This window comes from Argopecten irradians, chromosome 16 (assembly GCF_041381155.1).
Source record: "Argopecten irradians isolate NY chromosome 16, Ai_NY, whole genome shotgun sequence".
In the NCBI taxonomy this organism is placed as follows: domain Eukaryota; kingdom Metazoa; phylum Mollusca; class Bivalvia; order Pectinida; family Pectinidae; genus Argopecten; species Argopecten irradians.
In genome coordinates this window covers 23,508,799-23,528,187 of record NC_091149.1, presented here as the reverse complement: position 1 = coordinate 23,528,187, position 19,389 = coordinate 23,508,799, and the positions used below count along the sequence as shown (strand labels likewise).

The 19,389-nt window shown below is 34.4% G+C and overlaps 2 pseudogenes; one reads left to right on the top strand and one right to left on the bottom strand.

Moving 5' to 3' along the window:
• Positions 1-18,584, top strand: part of LOC138310780 (uncharacterized) — a 23,348-nt pseudogene extending 4,764 nt beyond the window's left edge.
• Positions 1-19,389, bottom strand: part of LOC138310777 (uncharacterized) — a 64,022-nt pseudogene that overhangs the window by 8,619 nt on the left and 36,014 nt on the right.

Genomic DNA, 19,389 nt, shown 5'->3' with positions numbered 1-19,389 from the left:
TTTTAAGTGATTGTTTTTATCATACGATTTGAACTGCGTAGTTTGAAAATAATAATTAAGTTGAGTTAATGCCAGATTTAGTTGGTATATCGAGTTATCAAAGTATATCGAGTATCAAAGTAAATCGAGTTATCGAGTAAATCGAGTTATAAAACATATCGAGTTATCAGAGTATATCGAGTTATCAGAGTATATCGAGTTATCAGAGTATATCGATTTATCAAAGTATATAGAATAATCAGAGTATATAGAACTGTCAGAGTATATAGAACTGTCAGAGTTATCATAGGAAATAGAGTTAACTAGTATATCGAGCAAACGAGTTATCAAAATGTTGTACATTACCAGGTAACAGATACCATTCCTCTGCAGAGAACTACCGTGGTAAGTATACAGACAGCACCGTGTCTTTGATAAGGTTGGGAAAAATCCCATTTTTTTAATCGAGACATACGGACCAATATCTTATCTGAAATAAAAAAATGAAAATGAAAAAGATCATTCCTTTTTGTACTTGATAACTCGAAGGCCCTACTAACCTAAAACAATTGATTTATTGCAATGATACACGTACTTGATTATCATTCACAATCCAGGAAAAAATATTTCAAAGGCTAACAATCTCAATTCTATGAAATATAATTCAATACATGAAATATATACTGGGCGGAAATGATTTCAAACACATTAATCTCTTTTCACTCTTTTTTCATTTGGTTTAAGAATCGCTACAAGATTATATAAAACCAAATGTTGCACGGTTATGATATTTTGAAATATTCTATTTTATTTGTGTTTATGATATACAGAAAACAGATCCCATACCCCCTGAGGTTGTGAACCATCTATCCGAGCTGCCGCCATTAGAACCCATAGATCAACTACTAATGGACGCTGCTGGTAGGCTCTGTAGTGAACGTATTGTCATATAGTATACATAACTTTATTCTGACTCCGTTACAGAGATGATCTAAGAATATCCCATTGGTAGCCACGTTCTGGTGACCCTTTAGATCAACCAATCGTAGTCATATATTTCTTGAAATAGATTGCAAGTGATGTCAGTATTCTTATCATATTTGCATGCCGGGACAATATGTCATTTTAAGTTGATTAGCAATGTGGAGTAACTTCATTTGAACTGAAACACAGACAGAATAAAGTTTATCAGAAGGTGACCACTAATGGGATGTTATCAGGTCCTCTATTAAACGGCGTGACTTATTTCATTTTATTATAAAGCCAATGTCATCAATGTTTTTGCTGTTTTTAACGCAACAATGTTTTTGTTTTTCGTACTTACTATTTTTATATTATGAATCCAACTTTTGCAAACATTGCTATAATAGACATCTTTTGCAAATGATGTAAAAAAAAAAAAAATTTTGTTAAACAAAATTCCAGAAATGAATTACTTAAAAAAAATATCGTTACGTTTCAGAGCCCGGAACTGCATTCAATGAGCCGGAACTCTTGGGAGATTCTGATGTTGTGAAGTTTGATGGCGATATCCTCATGCATATCGAACAATTCGCCAAGCTACAGAGAAATGTGTAAATAATTCTTACTATAATCATTTATAAAAAAATCAAAAAGAAAAATAATAAGACACAAAATAGTGCTGGATTAAGTTGCTTGGAGAGTCACGGTGTATCGATACTGTTGAGATATCAAAGTTTTAATTTGTAAATTTCAATAGCTAAGTTCGAATAGAGGAACAGTTTAGAACAAACATGCATTATCCCTTCTCTTTTAAAAAACGGTATAAACAAAACAAAATCAAATTACTAGTTTTTGTTCTCACTTGTGATTTTATGGATATTTTAATCAGTTCTACAAGGAAAATGCTGCATTTTACAATAGTGTATTGTCAAAATTGAAATCTAGGGGCGTCGTTACAAAAAATTCTTAAAATTCACAATAGAGAGAAGTAATGCTTACAATTAAAGTTACTAAATAGTTGACTGAATAAGGAATGAATCAAAAAGATGTCAATTTGTATCGTAATCCAATACCACTACATTGTTTTTCCAAATAGATATGATATTCAATCGCAGAAGGGTACAAATTCAATCTTTACAATCGTAATCAACTAAGACAATAGAGCTAGTGGCATGCTAGGAATGAAGCTAATAACTTAATGTTTACTTATCAAAATGAATGCTAGGACAAAGGCTGCAAAATGAAATGAAAAAATGTATGACGTTGACCTTCATTGCATGTCACAGGTGGGTACAATATGCTAAAATCTTTACAACTTCTCGTAAATAACTAAGAGACACATAGAGACCTAGATATTCGGGGGCTATTGAATTTGATCAAATGAATGAAGCATATTGCGAAACGGAGAAGGCCAGTTTAGAAATGTAGTATTATGATTTTCTTTGAAGAACTCTGAGTTTATTTGAACAAGCCTTAAAGACAAGTGTTTAAAGAACCTGGGAAAGGAACGGAACAACATGAAACATTAATAGGGTGGATCTTCTACATGAAATCATTGATGCCGTTGTCTCGGAAAGACACGTGCAGCCAGACGGGACAGTCGGCGTCTTTTGGAACACGGTGTTGTCCCTAACGAATTGACAGTACTGACTTCAGTAAGTAGAATTTTTTATACTCGTCAAAAAAAATATATGCGGAGTAAATTGATTTTGCATTTTATCTTCTTTTATGATCAGTTGACCTTATTATCGTCAATGAAAACGAATTTGAATTTCACCCTCAATTTACATCCACATAAACATTCAAAATTGTTTACTGAAATGACATTTTGTATCCTTAAGAAGTTTCTCTTTAATATATCTTTGACACGTATTCATTTTTTATTGTTAAGGCATATTTTACAGACAAGTGTTAATATTGAAACTTTAGAATTTTGGCATCAGCAATCATCAAAATCTTTAAAATATAAATCAGAATAATGAGAAATGCATATTGTATTAAAATTTTATCATATTTTACCAGGAGGAAAACACAAAAGGAGAATAGCGAAATCCATGAATTCGGATTTCCGTCTTAGATCTCGTGTATCTGCTTCCAAATAATAATTTCAAAGGCGGAAGCCAGGGGCATAAAAACCGCACATAAGAATTATCAACGGCAATGGGTAAATGGGTAAGTATGAACAGATTAAAATAAAATGGATGTTAGATTCAATTTTATTTGTGTCCACGTTTAATTTTTCATACATACCATTAAATGAATAGATATTTGGAATAGACGCTTGAATAATACACTATAGGGATTTATTTATAAAATGTCGTATTGATAAATGATAATGGGTAATTAATATCCTACAAATACGTGGCGTCGAGTTTTTCATACACAAAGTTATCTCCATTTGCACATAATTTTGTGCTTGGCTTAGAGCGCAACAGTAAATAAGTGAAAATTTGTTTGTTACACACACAATATTATTGCGGTATTTGCAGGTTAACTCTAAATCTGCAGAATAAATTATTTGCATATTATTTCTCACGCTATTTAGCGCAGTCACATTTCATATATAAAATATAAAGAAGTTGTAAACACAATTTTTATAAACGCGATTTTTGTAGCACAATATCCAGATTTTTGCCATGATAATTCATTCTATTTTAGAGCAAAAAAATTTCATAGTTTTGAGTTTTTGGCACAATTTGAAAGTTGATATGCTTTGCAGGTTAAGCATGAACATTTTGTCAGAGCCAATAAAAATGATTGTTATAATAGTTGAAGCGATGTCTTTAATCCCCTAAGGTTATAACGTTGTAACTTGAATACGGAATACTATTTTTGCTAAAATTATTTTTACATGATAGATTTTTAAAATACAATGTAGATTTTTGTTATTTAGAATAAATTGTCAATTAATACATTTGAAACAGGCCATTACAAATCCATTGCGAATTGATTTTAGATTTGTCGGAGCAAGTTAATAAATACCATATTAAATAGTATTAATGTTAATATCTTGTGCATGAATGTTTGATAAGGGATCAATATACACAAAGTCGATAACCTTAAATAGTCAGCATAAATTCAGATCCGGAAGAAATCGAACAGCATTCAACGGAACCGAAATGTGCTCAATATCCGTATGTGTTTCCTTAGTAAACCACAAATCAATGTCAACTCTAGTGACTTTTACCCTACTTCGAATAAAGCTGCAATAGACGTTTGCATATTAAATGTTCCAGCGTGTGAGACCGACCCGTGTTCACTGTCTGGGAGGAAATATAAACTAATCCAAATAGACCGAAGATTTCCATTGTGAATTCCGCTTCATGAATATACCTAATCACGGATAAATTAAAGTTCATCCACCTCACGTGACTGCAAATATAGACTAATGCATTTAACGAATTGGTCAGCTAAGACTCATTTTCCCGAGCCAAATGAAAAGATTTAATAACTACTCAAAGAGACTGAAAAAATTACATTGTGGATAATCACATAAAGACAAAACATACCATCCATCCACGTTATACATTAATGGACAACTGAAAATCTATTCCAAAAGTGTCCTTTATACATAGTCAAGCATAAAAAGGTTAATTTGTAGCTGTCCAGGAAAACATCTACTTGCTACTAAAATGACTGGAAAAATGACTAAATAAACCAAGAAGGCTTTTTTCATTTTCATCCTGGGTTAACTTAAACTACAAGATTTAATTCTTCACCAGCCCAAGCCTATATACACTGAATAGGGCGACTGGATACAAGTCAGGTTATTCATTTACAGTGCCCCGAAATGACTGTCGCGTGTGTATCACGCATTCCTGTTCAAGATGAATGTGCAAAGTTCGTGTGTCTCTGAGAACAACTGCCTAAGACTTTGTATAACCGCTCGTATGTTTTGTTAATTGTGCCAGTGAACCTTGACACCTGTAGTCATTGCGTTTTATCAGAGTTACGTCCCTTTTTTGCACTCTCCTTCAACACCTCTGATGTATTAATGGAGAAACATTCTGATAAATAGTAATTTTACGAGAGGATAAATACAACTACTCCATTTTGATTATGTGTGACATGCATGAAATGTTGTATATATGTTTATTGTTCTCTTTGTAGCATAGGAATAATCGACACGGACTTCAAAGGCAAACTTAGAAATAGTTATGAATCATTCTTCTATTAGTACTTGACAATTTTGTTCAAAATATACGCGTACGTAGAAAGGTTATTTTACGGTACAGTAAAGCACTGTTATATATACCCTACTACTGATATAGTAGTTTCTTCCCTTTCATTACATATCGTATTGCTGAAATAGTGATCCCTCGATCATTTATATACCGTATTACTGAAATAGTGATCATCCTTTCATTACATATCGTATTGCTGAAATAGTGATCCCTCGATCATTATTATATACCGTATTACTGAAATAGTGATCATCCTTTCATTACATATCGTATTGCTGAAATAGTGATCCCTCGATCATTATATATCGTATGCTGAAATAGTGACTCCCCTTCCATTATATACCGTACTACTGAAATAGTGGTCGCCCCTGTCATTATATACTGTACTACTGAAATAGTGGTTTCCCCTTTCCATTATATATCGTACTACTGAAATAGTGGTCCTCCTTTCGTTATATATTCCGTGACTACTGAACAAGTGGTTTCCCTTTCCTTTATATATCGTACTACTGAAATAGTGGTCCTCCTTTCATTACATACCGTACTACTGAAACAGTGGTCACCTTTCATTATATACCGTACTACTGAAATAGTGATTCCCCATTCATTATCCATCGTACTACAGACATAGTGGTCTCCCCTTTCATTATATACTGTACTACTGAAAGAGTGGTCTCCATTTCATTAATATACTGTACTACTGAAATAGTGGTCTCGCCTTTCATTATATACAGTACAACTGAAATAGTGGTCTTTCCCTTTCATTATAAACCGTACTACTGAAATAGTGGTCTCCCCCTTTCATTATATACCGTACTACTGAAATAGTGGTCTCGCCTTTTATTATATACTGTACTACTGAAATAGTGGTCTTTCCCTTTCATTATATACTGTACTACTGAAAAAGTGGTCTCCCCTTTCATTATATACTGTACTACTGAAATAGTGGTCTCGCCTTTCATTATATACTGTACTACTGAAATAGTGGTCTTTCCCTTTTCATTATATACTGTACTACTGAAATAGTGGTCTCCCCTTTCATTATATACTGTACTACTGAAATAGTGGTCTCGCCTTTCATTATAATACTGTACTACTGAAATAGTGGTCTTTCCCTTTCATTATATACTGTACCTAGCTGAAATAGTGGTCTCCCCTTTCATTATATTACTGTACTACTGAAATAGTGGTCTCCCCTTTCATTATATACCGTACTACTGAAATAGTGGTCTCGCCTTTTATTAATTATACTTGTACTACTGAAAGAGTGGTCCCCTTTCATTATATACTGTACTACTGAAATAGTGGTCTTTTTCCCTTTATCATTATATACTGTACTACTGAAACATAGTGGTTTCCTTTCCATTATATATCGTACTACTGAAATAGTGGTCCTCCTTTTCATTACATACCGTATCTACTGAAACCGTGGGTCACCTTTCATTATATACCGTACTACTGAAGATAGTGATTCCCCATTCATTATCCATCGTACTACAGACATAGTGGTCTCCCCTTTCCATTATATACTGTACTACTGAAAGAGTGGTCTCCATTTCATTATATACTGTACTACTGAAATAGTGGTCTCGCCTTTCATTATATACTGTACTACTGAAATAGTGGTCTTTCCCTTTCATTATATACCGTACTACTGAAATAGTGGTCTCCCCTTTCATTATATACCGTACTACTGAAATAGTGGTCTCGCCTTTTATTATATACTGTACTACTGAAATAGTGGTCTTTCCCTTTCATTATATACTGTACTACTGAAATAGTGGTCTCCCCTTTCATTATATACTGTACTACTGAAATAGTGGTCTCGCCTTTCATTATATACTGTACTACTGAAATAGTGGTCTTTCCCTTTCATTATATACTGTACTACTGAAATAGTGGTCTCCCCTTTCATTATATACTGTACTACTGAAATAGTGGTCTCGCCTTTCATTATATACTGTACTACTGAAATAGTGGTCTTTCCCTTTCATTATATACTGTACTACTGAAATAGTGGTCTACCCCTTTCATTATATACTGTACTACTGAAATAGTGGTCTCCCCTTTCATTATATACCGTACTACTGAAATAGTGGTCTCGCCTTTTATTATATACTGTACTACTGAAAGAGTGGTCTCCCCTTTCATTATATACTGTACTACTGAAATAGTGGTCTTTCCCTTTCATTATATACTGTACTACTGAACAAGTGGTTTCCCTTTCCATTATATATCGTACTACTGAAATAGTGGTCCTCCTTTCATTACATACCGTACTACTGAAACAGTGGTCACCTTTCATTATATACCGTACTACTGAAATAGTGATTCCCCATTTCATTATCCATCGTACTACAGACATAGTGGTCTCCCCTTTCATTATATATACTGTACCTACTGAAAAAGTGGTCTCCATTTCATTATATACTGTACTACTGAAATAGTGGTCTCGCCTTTCATTATATACTGTACTACTGAAATAGTGGTCTTTCCCTTTCATTTATATACCGTACTACTGAAATAGTGGTCTCCCCTTTCCATTATATACCGTACTACTGCAATAGTGGTCTCGCCTTTTATTATATACTGTACTACTGAAATAGTGGTCTTTCCCTTTCATTATATATACTGTACTACTGAAATAGTGGTCTCCCCTTTCATTATATACTGTACTACTGAAATAGTGGTCTCGCCTTTCATTATATACTGTACTACTGAAATAGTGGTCTTTCCCTTTCATTATATACTGTACTACTGAAATAGTGGTCTCCCCTTTCATTATATACTGTACTACTGAAATAGTGGTCTCGCCTTTCATTATATACTGTACTACTGAAATAGTGGTCTTTCCCTTTCATTATATACTGTACTACTGAAATAGTGGTCTCCCCTTTCATTATATACTGTACTACTGAAATAGTGGTCTCCCTTTCATTATATACTGTACTACTGAAATAGTGGTCTCCCCTTTCATTATATACCGTACTACTGAAATAGTGGTCTCGCCTTTAATTATATACTGTACTACTGAAAGAGTGGTCTCCCCTTTCATTATATACTGTACTACTGAAATAGTGGTCTTTCCCTTTCATTATATACTGTACTACTGAAATAGTGGTCTTTCCCTTTCATTATATACTGTACTACTGAAATAGTGGTCTCGCCTTTCATTATATACTGTACTACTGAAATAGTGGTCTTTCCCTTTCATTATATACTGTACTACTAAAAGAGTGGTCTTTCCCTTTCATTATATACTGTACTACTGAAAGAGTGTTCTCCCTTTCATTATATACTGTACTACTGAAAGAGTGGTCTCGCCTTTCATTATATACTGTACTACTGAAATAGTGGTCTCGCCTTTCATTATATACTGTTCTACTGAAAGAGTGGTCTCGCCTTTCATTATATACTGTACTACTGAAGAGAGTGGTCTCGCCTTTCATTATATACTGTACTACTGAAAGAGTGGTCTCGCCTTTCATTATATACTGTACTACTGAAATAGTGGTCTCGCCTTTCATTATATACTGGACTACTGAAAGAGTGTTCTCCCTTTCATTATATACTGTACTACTGAAATAGTGGTCTCGCCTTTCATTATATACTGTACTACTGAAATAGTGGTCTCGCCTTTCATTATATACTGTTCTACTGAAAGAGTGGTCTCGCCTTTCATTATATACTGTACTACTGAAATAGTGGTCTCGCCTTTCATTATATACTGTACTACTGAAATAGTGGTCTCGCCTTTCATTATATACTGTACTACTGAAATAGTGGTCTTTCCCTTTCGTAATATACCGTACTATTAGATTAGCGGTCCGTCTTATAACTTGTCGTTCTGCTGAAATATAGTACTATGTTTATCATATGTGTTGTTTTTTGTTTTTGTTTTTGTATATTTATTAACGTTTATAAAACTGTAAACCAACTTATTTTCGTGTGCAAACAATTTTCGGGTGTTTGTGAGCGATAACATAGCGCAAACATTAATATCCGGGATATATTTTGATCATAAGTAAACTACAATCAAATTAAACTAAATTGCAAAATTAACACTTCTATAATATTTGGTGTATCTCGGCCAGGGCACAGAACCCAGAGCCTATCTCACAAAGTGAGGCGGTGCCAAGGGAGACGTAAGAAAGACGAAAGTAATTTAGGAAGAAGCGAAAAGATAAAATCCTACATTTAGTGTCGCCTTTTACGCCCCATGCAAATATTGGCAGTAGATACTATTCTAATTATAAATGCCATATGCAATGAATGAACTGGTTAAAATTTAACCTATAATGTTTAAAATTCATAGTTGAGTGAACTTGGTGCAGATTGAAAGTGCTACAGTACTGAATTGGATTTATAGAAATACACATGTTGCCCCAGCTCACAATATATTGAGCCTTAGACGCATTTGTTTTTGTTTATATTGAAAGACACACCACCGCCGACAGATCATAAATAATATGTTTCATTTGGGCAATAAATAATGTTTGATAATTTATATGATTATGTGTATAATTAACAAAAAAAGTGCAAATAAAATAATATGTTTTGCTTTATTTGTTGTCTTCCCAATCAATACCTCATTCCATAAAGATTATTATGCCATGGATTTTTTCGGGATGTAATTAATTATTCCTAATACTTTTATATTGAAGTAAAATGAGAAGTTCAATCTTTTCAATGATGAATTTAGAAAATGGAAAAGTCATAGATAGTGAATATAGACAAGTTCCGATGATCGGTTAGTCGCCAGTCTTAGTACGTTTATGTTTTGATTTTGATAAGACCCTCTCTATATCATACATTTATTTATTGATTTTGATACACCCTCCTTAATATAAGTCATACGTTTATGTTTTGATTTTGATACGACCCCCTTTCACATAAGTCCTACGTTTAAGTTTTGATTTTGATACGACCCCTCTTTCATATAAGTCATCTGGGCTCGAGTTCATATTACCATATTACTCTACTAGTTATGTTGACTTGTGATTAATGATTTAAGATATTGCGTACTCATCAATGTTTTCTGAACGTGAATGGGAATGATTAGGATGCTCAATGGCGGGAACCTAGTACATATCATTATAGCACACTTCTTTGTATATATATTAGCTCTATAGTAACTTATATATATATTAATGTAACGCTAGGGTTTACACCGACTTTCAAATAAGCAATTTTTTCACAGTTAAATAGGCTCCGTTTTAAGGGATTACCAGTTATCTTTTACCTGAAATCACATATTTGGCGACTGAGAAATAAGCGAAGACTATTTTCTAACATATTTCTTTTATTGAGACATACTAAATAATGTTGGCCATTAAATAAATATTGATTCAGAATGAAAAATAAAAACATATTTTCGTCATACGCGCAATTTAACAATGTAACAACGAACAAACAGAATTAAACATATAGCCCTCGTTTACCATGGATGGGAATGAAAAATTAAGTTTTAAACCTATTTTACTTACGCCTTATGTTCAGTGTATATCAGGACAAAGCAAATACAGAATGGATGTTGTTGGGTTGAAAGCAAAAGCGCCCGGATAAAACCACCGATATTGCGTCTCAAATTTTGAGAGGTAGTGGTAACCTGACGAATCGTCTCAAAGTCCAATCTGAAGAGTTTTACTAACAAATAGAAATTATCTAAACAAGTAAAGAGATGTCAAAGTTCATAATATTGAGAAAATGAATAATACATTTTGTTTTAATTTGATTGTAAAACTGAAGTCGTTGCAGTTCTAATGACTGATATATTATGATGAATTGATAATTAATTCAATTATATGTGCATTATCAAAAAGACGATTCTTGAAATTTGTTTTATTCATTAAATGTCAAGGAGAAATTCTGATAGTCAATTTTAATGATTTCGCTGTAAAATGTCTTGTCTATCTGATTTAGTATACCGTAATAAAATCGAAAATATGTTATCACTTCTCTCGAATGAATTGAACTGTGTTGCATACTTTCATGGCCGGTTTTGATTTTTCCCCATTGTTGCTGGTGTGTGCATTTTCTTTCGCGAATTTCGCTATCCAAGTAAATTCGCGAAAGTTTATCTCCACGAATTACCATTTACAATATATTTATTGATAGGAAATCTCATTCGATTTTTCAATCAGCGAACTTGTCTTTAAATGAACATCGCAAAATTCAATAGCCTGGAAAGAAAATTGGTTTACAGTATTTTCGAATTATTTCATCGTAAAATGGAAGTCAGCTATCTAAATGAAACGGCAAGTTATCATTTATGTCTCATTTACATAGTACTATATTCTTAAACACTGACCCATACAATAATCATTCATTAAATATCAAGGAGCAATTATAACTGTAAATTTTAATGATTTCTATATAAAATACGTAACTTGTCAGTGTGTTTATCTGATTTAACATACAGTGGACCCTCGATAATCCGGACTCCGATAGTCCGGAAAACTCACACTCCGGGCGAAAATGTCAGGGAACGGATTTCCGTAACGTTATTTATACTCACTAGTCTGGAAATTCGTATTCCGAATCCGGAACTCCATTTTGGGGGCGGAATGTAATTTTCGTTAATAAATTCCCGCAATAATCCGGACAACTTGTTGTTGCCATTTATTATTGATTATGTCTTGATAATAAAGAATGTACAGAGAAATATCTCTATCTACGTACAGTGTTAATTTGTCACTGTTATATCCTGTTATTGTGTATATGTCCATGTCAGAACGCCGTACTTTTGTTTTAAAGATGGAATTGATAATAACCTTAGCTGTTTGTTTTCCAATCCTAGTTTCCAATGTAGATGTATGTGTATGTATGTCAGAGGTTATTTGAATAAAGTACTGTTTAAACTAAAATGTGATTACATCGAATATCTTTAATAAATTGAATTACCTTGCATACTTTTATGAGTGAATTCAATTATTTCCTTTTGTTTTGAATTCCCACTTTTTTTCGACGGTACTGACTTATAAAATTGTAACAAAGGAGGTCAGCTATCTAAATGACAGGACAAGTTATCATTTATGTCTCATTTACATAGTATTATATTCTAGAACACTGACCTATAAAACAAACACAGCTTCAATTTACCTGTAATTGACACCAACATTGAATAATAAAACAGTTATGTGTGGTAAAATCATAAAATATAGATAAAATATTTGCATAAATTCATTCGACTTACTAAGTAAAACTAATGTAAGCTTGACGAAATATGTCTTACTGACAAGAGTAATCGGTGTCAATTCATTCGTGATCTTTTAATTAGTTCGTGACAGTCGGCCGTATACACATCAATTAACGGTCGTTATCATCAGGTGAAGATGTCGATGGGACAAAGAAGGGGTCTGTACTTGGCCGTCGTCCATGTTGGGATAAGCGTTTTACTGCTAACGTGCAGCTGTACAGGCCAGGCGCAGACTGGATCGACGTCTTGGATCAATGCACTACTAAGGTCCCCACCGAATGTTGTTAACACCTTATTAAAAGTAAGTATAATGGTGTTTTATAGTTTGAAGATGCTTCACCGCTGACAAATGCTAGTATTTATAGTTTGAAAATGTCTTCACTGCTGACAAATGCTAGTATTTATAGTTTGAAGATGCTTAACCACTGACAAATGCTAGTATGGTATTATTCTGTATCAAAAAAGAAGAAGACGAGTTAGTAGTTTTCTTCAAATTAAAAATATTAAAGATAATTGATTTTAATTTCGAAAAAAATCCATGACAGTATATCCTATAAGGAAGGAAGTACTTAGTGCGTATACACCAAAAGTAAAATTAAATTATTTTATATCATTTCTTGTGTTAATTAATTAGAAATATATTCATCCAATTAAACAACACTAATTATTCAAATGATGGGTATCGTTTCTGCTCTGTCGGCGATAAAGCATTTTTTTAAAGAATGGATAAAACATATTCAACATCCTCGGGGGTGGTGTTTGAAATACTGAAAACAAGCTCCTTTTTGCGATGACTTAAGGGACAATTCAGTCTAGGAGAACATTAAAATTTTACATATAGCGGAAAACCCCATTTCTAATATAAATTAGATCAGCCGGTTTTATTGTGATATGCCAGAAAAGCCCATTGTGGTCAAATGCGTATGAAACGTTCAAACTCGCTCGCTGTCCGCCATTACACGTTGTGGTCGAACATCTTGTATGCCGACCCCTGTCTCTTGCTCGTAGAACAATGAAACTTTTGTCTAGAACTGCTCAAATCGCTCTTGTGTTTATCTTACTAGGTGAATTGTCTTGCCTAAAAATCATTTTGTCGCCACCTCAGTGGTTATGTAGTTCATTTGTTTGACGTGCGTGACTTTGGCTCTGGTATGGGTACAGCGTACATATTGTACCGGCTTAATCGTATTGATCAACAATTTGTAATTACAACGGTATCAATTAAAATACTAAATAATGACGTGGAATTCGTCAATATTTTATGTTATATGTTTCATAAGAAATGTAGAACAATACATTTATGCCATATTTTGCTTCTTGGTTATGTAAAAGAATTAGCCTGAGTGAATTGTCTCTTTAATGTAACGTTTTCCTGCCCAAAGACTTCTTTATTCCCGCGATTTTCCTTTGGGGCGAATAATGTTCGCGAATTCTAAAAAATAACGCGAAAATAATTCAGACGCAAAATAAGTTCATAAAATAGGTTTATAGTACCCACACGACGTGGGGAAATTGCGATTTACCATCTATTAGTCTCACCTTGCGGTGATTCTGACGTCAAAATTCACGACAAAATATGACGTCACAATCACTGAATGATGGGACTACTAATCGACTGTAAATCGGATTTTAGCTGCATATGCATGCTCGCTAGATGTTGTATAAAATTTCATTTTGCTTGATATACTAATTTCTATTGGTTAGATATTTGAATTTATTTTCCCATAGGCCGAAAGAATTTTACGTCGAGTATCATGACGTCATACATAAAGAATATTTTCGCGGGAAATTTTGAAAGAGACACTGTCATTGGCCAAACTGAATTATTGGATAAGATATAAATGCGCCACTACTATATTTGTTTTATTGTAAACGCAGGTAAAAGCACGGAAATTAATATGTAATTAGTAACTCATTAACTAAATCAAATTAAATAATAAGCATTATTCTCAATATATTCATAAATCCAAAAGATTATGAGAATAATGTTTAAATAATTAACCACGATACATATGATATACAAATTAATGTAGTGTTGGGTGGATAAAAGTAAATAGATTTCAATGGATACTGTTGTTTACAGTAGTGTGTCAACATAAATAATACTGCATGGTGTCGGCCAAAATTACCTGAACACTAACGAATAAAAATTAAACTTATTGCCCGTTGTTCAATCCCATTTTCAAATATTTTTTACCCCTGACCCTAATCCCCCACACTTTTCTGCGAAAACAGAATTAAAAGTCGGGATTTCGATCTCAGGCTGCGGTTCCGGCCATTGTTTCAGAGTGAACGACACTAAAAAATAAATAAAAAATAAAATTCTCCCGACCTACCGACCCTATTTTTTTTTGCCATTATAACCCTCAAAACACATATTAGGTTGTTTTTTTTAGAAAAATGGCCTCCGATACATGTAGAATATTGATCTGTTAGAAATATTCTAATTTGATAATTGTCTACCATTTTTCTTTGAAATAGTATATGCAGTATTTAACTAACAGAACACCCGTTAGTAATGTTCAGCTCAACCAATCTCCTCAATTGGAACCGATTGAAAACATTCTACAAGTATCGGAAAAAGGTAAGTATCCAAGAATCTCAATGGTCGTTGAACAATTACTTAGGGATTACACACAGTGCACGCTTAATTGAAACAGTATATCGACACTAACTTTACGTTTAAGACACTTACATTCGTTCAAAACACGTAGATTACGTTCCAAACACGTACATTACGTTCCAAACACGTACATTACGTTCCAAACACGTGCATTACGTTCCAAACACGTGCATTACGTTCAAACCAGCTACTTCGCGTGTAAGACACTGACCTTGTCGTTATATAAGACACGTATCTTACGTTCAAGGCACTGACATTACGTGCAAAACTTTGCGTTCATAACATTTTCCTTAAGTTTAAAACACGTACATTACGTTCAAAACATTTACTTTGCGTTCAAAACAGCTACATCACGTGCAAGACACTAACTTTGTATTCAAGACATTGACATTGCGTTCAAGACACTTTACGTTCAAGACACTTTACGTTTAAGACACGTTACGTTAAAGACACTTTACGTTTAAGACACGTTACGTTCAAGAAACTTTCCTTTCGTTTAAAACACTTATTTTGCGTTCAAAACAACTGCATTATGTGCACGACACTGAACTTGTCGTTAATGAATTGACGCTACGTTCAAGACACGTATTTTGCGTTCAAGGCACTGACCTTACGTTTATAAACCTTACCTTGTATTCTTTACTTATATTACAGAACCACAGGGAATGTTTCGTTTCCGGATAAATCTAGGCCTGATATAATCCAAACAGATGTCGATATATTAATGGCCGTCCATGAGTTTCAGGAACTACAACAAAATTCGTAAGTTGCTTATCGTTAATTTATAACAAAAAGTGCATTTTTACAGAAAACAGGTATGAAAGGGTTTTTTAAGAAAGGAAGCGTTCAAAATGTGATATTTGGTATCACGGGTCTACGTTAATTAAGGATACACACACAATAAACACATTATCAGCCATTGCCATTAAGGATGCGTCAGGTTTATGAGATGGAGGGAATCTGGAGTACCCAGAGTAAAACCATCGACCTGACATCTTCCTCACATGAAATAGGAACTCGAAAACCAGAGCTAGGGGTGGTAACATGTAAACATATCACTTTGTCATCACCCCAATCCCACCTCGCCACCGGAATTGTAACATTGAAGTTTGTTCCTCTGTGGCAGATACGAAAATGCATGAAGACAATGTTCTGTCAAGAAATATTTTCAGGCTTTTGCTGTTTTTACCGTACAAACTTTGATTTTCACCCGGTATCAAGCTTTCGGCAAACCGAACTAAGTACAATATCGACAAATACGCAGTTTTCTCGACTATACTATCCTGATTTTAACGTTAAAAGGTAAGATATAGTAAGACGGATAACATATAGATCGCTTTACTCATAATCTTTAGTCACAAAAGAGTTTTCATGTGCTGTTCCGAATGCAACTCATTGACCCGAGGAGGTAGAACGAACGGCGCATTCGACCACTGTTCGAACTATTTTACGTTAAATCCGAGTCAGCTGTGCTGTATTGTCACAAACTAGATGAGACAACTCTAGGCTAGATAAAGGAAGATACTTTGGGGACGTGTTTCATTAAGGGGACAATTGTTCAATTAGAAATCTATATCAAAGACATGATTAATCAATAATAATTACTAAGTACTATTTAACGTTCAATCTGTTGTTTGGTATTGTTACAGAATAATCGATAGGGCTCTTCAACGGATGCGAACTTTCCAGTCGAGCCGAGGTCATTCCCGTCGTTCACCTTCAATCGACAGCATTTCAGATGAGAATCCGACGTCGTCGAGCAGCTCGGAAGGAGGAGACTATCTACTGGCCAAACGGAGTCGTACAAGTACGAGTTGACTCCGCCATCTTCTGTATGTATACTAAATCGGGATTGTCAACTCTCACGCACTTGGCGGGAGACTCACGATTTTTAAATTATGTTTCACGAATTTATCCCCCGTATTTTATGCAAGACACAGACCTTATGACGTTTCACGCATATATTTGAAAACGTTCAAAAAGGAAACAAACATTTAATAAAACTTTACGGATCTTTAATCAAACTGTTTTTACAATTTTGATGAAAATAAATACAACAGAACACGCAAGAAAAAGTGAACAAGATGGAAATTCTTTACCAATTTGTATTCACAATTGTGCGAGATGACCTTCAAAATTAGTGATGAATAACCAGACTTCATTAACCTGGACACTGGCAAACGCTAACATTGTGTCGTCTATGGGAAATCATTTGGTTCTATGGTCGCTATATTCCGTAGTGGCATTAACATATTATGTGTTTATTTGGATGGGTCGTTGGTGTGTACCATTCGTGTCGTGGAAAACTCAAATTGATAATGTCAAATGTAAATATTTTCGGGAGTGCTTAGTTTCGCGATTTGCAAGAGTAAACATTTCATGACAGTGTTATTTTCGCAATAGATATAACTTCGGGCTTTTGGTAAATTTTGTTTATTTAAGGAACAACCAACTAAATGAAAAAAGACCTTCGAAATGGCCCCTGTGGATACAAGATTAAGCCAAGGATAGAATTTTAACCCGGCCGCTGATTGGCTGGCTAATTATGAATTTCAAAAGTAAAAATGTTTTCTGACAGGTAATTATTCCTAGATAACCATGATATGAATTTGCCTGATTTCAACATGGCTACCCTGGTTGGAGTTTGAGCTGAAGGACCCAAACTTTTTTTTCTATCTAGTGTTATATGAGAACCTAGACTTTAATTATAGAAGTTAATAGCTAACTAATATTCCTTTGATTTAATAATACATTACAAAACTTTAACAAACTCTAACACTGTGGTCTATGTAAAATTATTTAGTTGGTTGTTCTCTACAGTACTGAATTGGATTTATAAAAATACACATTTTGCCGCAGCTCACAATATACTGAGTCTCAGACGCCATATGTTTTTGTTTAACACTTTAACACTGTGGTCTATGCAAAATTATTTAGTTGGTTGTTCTCTATATTCAAACAAAATTACGTGCAGTGTTGATTTTGAGGGTAAAATTGCCCTCGTGTAATTAGCGAAAATCACACCTCGCGTAAATGCCAACGTTAACAGTATTCGCTGAAAACAAAGAAAAATTAATTATTCGCTCGTGTAAAATAAAAGGGTTTCCCAAACATAAAATAACTACATTATTCTCTTGACATAGGGAAAAATTACCATGATATATAAAAAAAATTGTTGGAAAGAAAAAGAGTGTCATAAAAATACAATACAAATACAAATAAAAATACTTAATATGTATGATATGCAGAAAATATGCAAATGGTGACTTAAGAAATCTGAAGGCTTCGTTTTTATTTCCAGCAAAAAAGGACAAGCAAGAAATTGCTGATGCTATGACAGAATTATCGAATAAAACATGCATCTGTTTTAGACCGATCAGTAAATATGAGGCTCGTCGTAATTTTATTCCCCACCTCCGATTTGTTAATGGAACAGGGTATGTACTGTTGAGGTCAATAAACCGTTGATTAACCAAATAAATTCCAATATTGACCGAAGTCGAATCCCGATATCAATATATGAAATCATCAAGGTCAGATAAACTCAATATTGCCTGAACCAAAACTCTTCAGTTTCAAAAGAGATTCAAATGTTTGCAACTGATTAATGACTGAAAATAATTTATTTATTAAGTTTTTTTTTATTAATTTTCTTGATGTGAACTGATGACAATTTTTTTTAATTATAAGATGTGCCTCATATGTTGGATTACGGCTTCGAAATCAGAATGGTTCGTTTTCACAAGACCTATTTCTCCATCCAAAATGTAGGAGGGTGAGTATATAGGGGCATGGGGGGGGGGAGGTGGGGTGGGGATGCGAGGGGGTGGGGATGGGGTGAGAGGGGGTAGGGATAGGGTTTATGTTAGTGTGATAGAGGGGGTGTGGGTGCGGAGTTGAGAAGGGTAGGTTGGGGGTGGGATGGGGATGCGAGGGGGTGGGGATGGGGTGAGAGGGGGTAGGGATAGGGTTTGTGTTAGAGTGATAGAGGGGGTGTGGGTGCGGGGTTGATAAGGGGTAGGATGGGATGGGGATGTGTGTTAATGTGAGAGGAGTGGGCGTGGAGGTGGTGTGGGAAGGGGTTTAAGGGGTGGGTTTGAGTGTGACTGGGTAGATTTGAGAAGCATTGGGGTGAGAAATGATGGCGTTGAGAAGCGGGAGGATGAGAAGGGATGGCAGTGAGAGTGGGACAGTCTGAGAAAGGATAGGATGAGAAGGGGTGGGATGAGAAAGGGTGGGATAAAAAGGGGTGGGGTGAAAAGGGTTGGAATGCGAAGGTTGGGGTAAGAACGGGAGGAATGAGAAGGGGAGGCTGATTGGATGATTCCTAAAACAGGTACTTCTTTATATTATAAAATAAATTAAAATAACTCTAAAACTGATGGAGTAGTAGGGAATAAAAACGACGCTTTCTAGACTACGCTTCTCTCGTCATAAAAAAA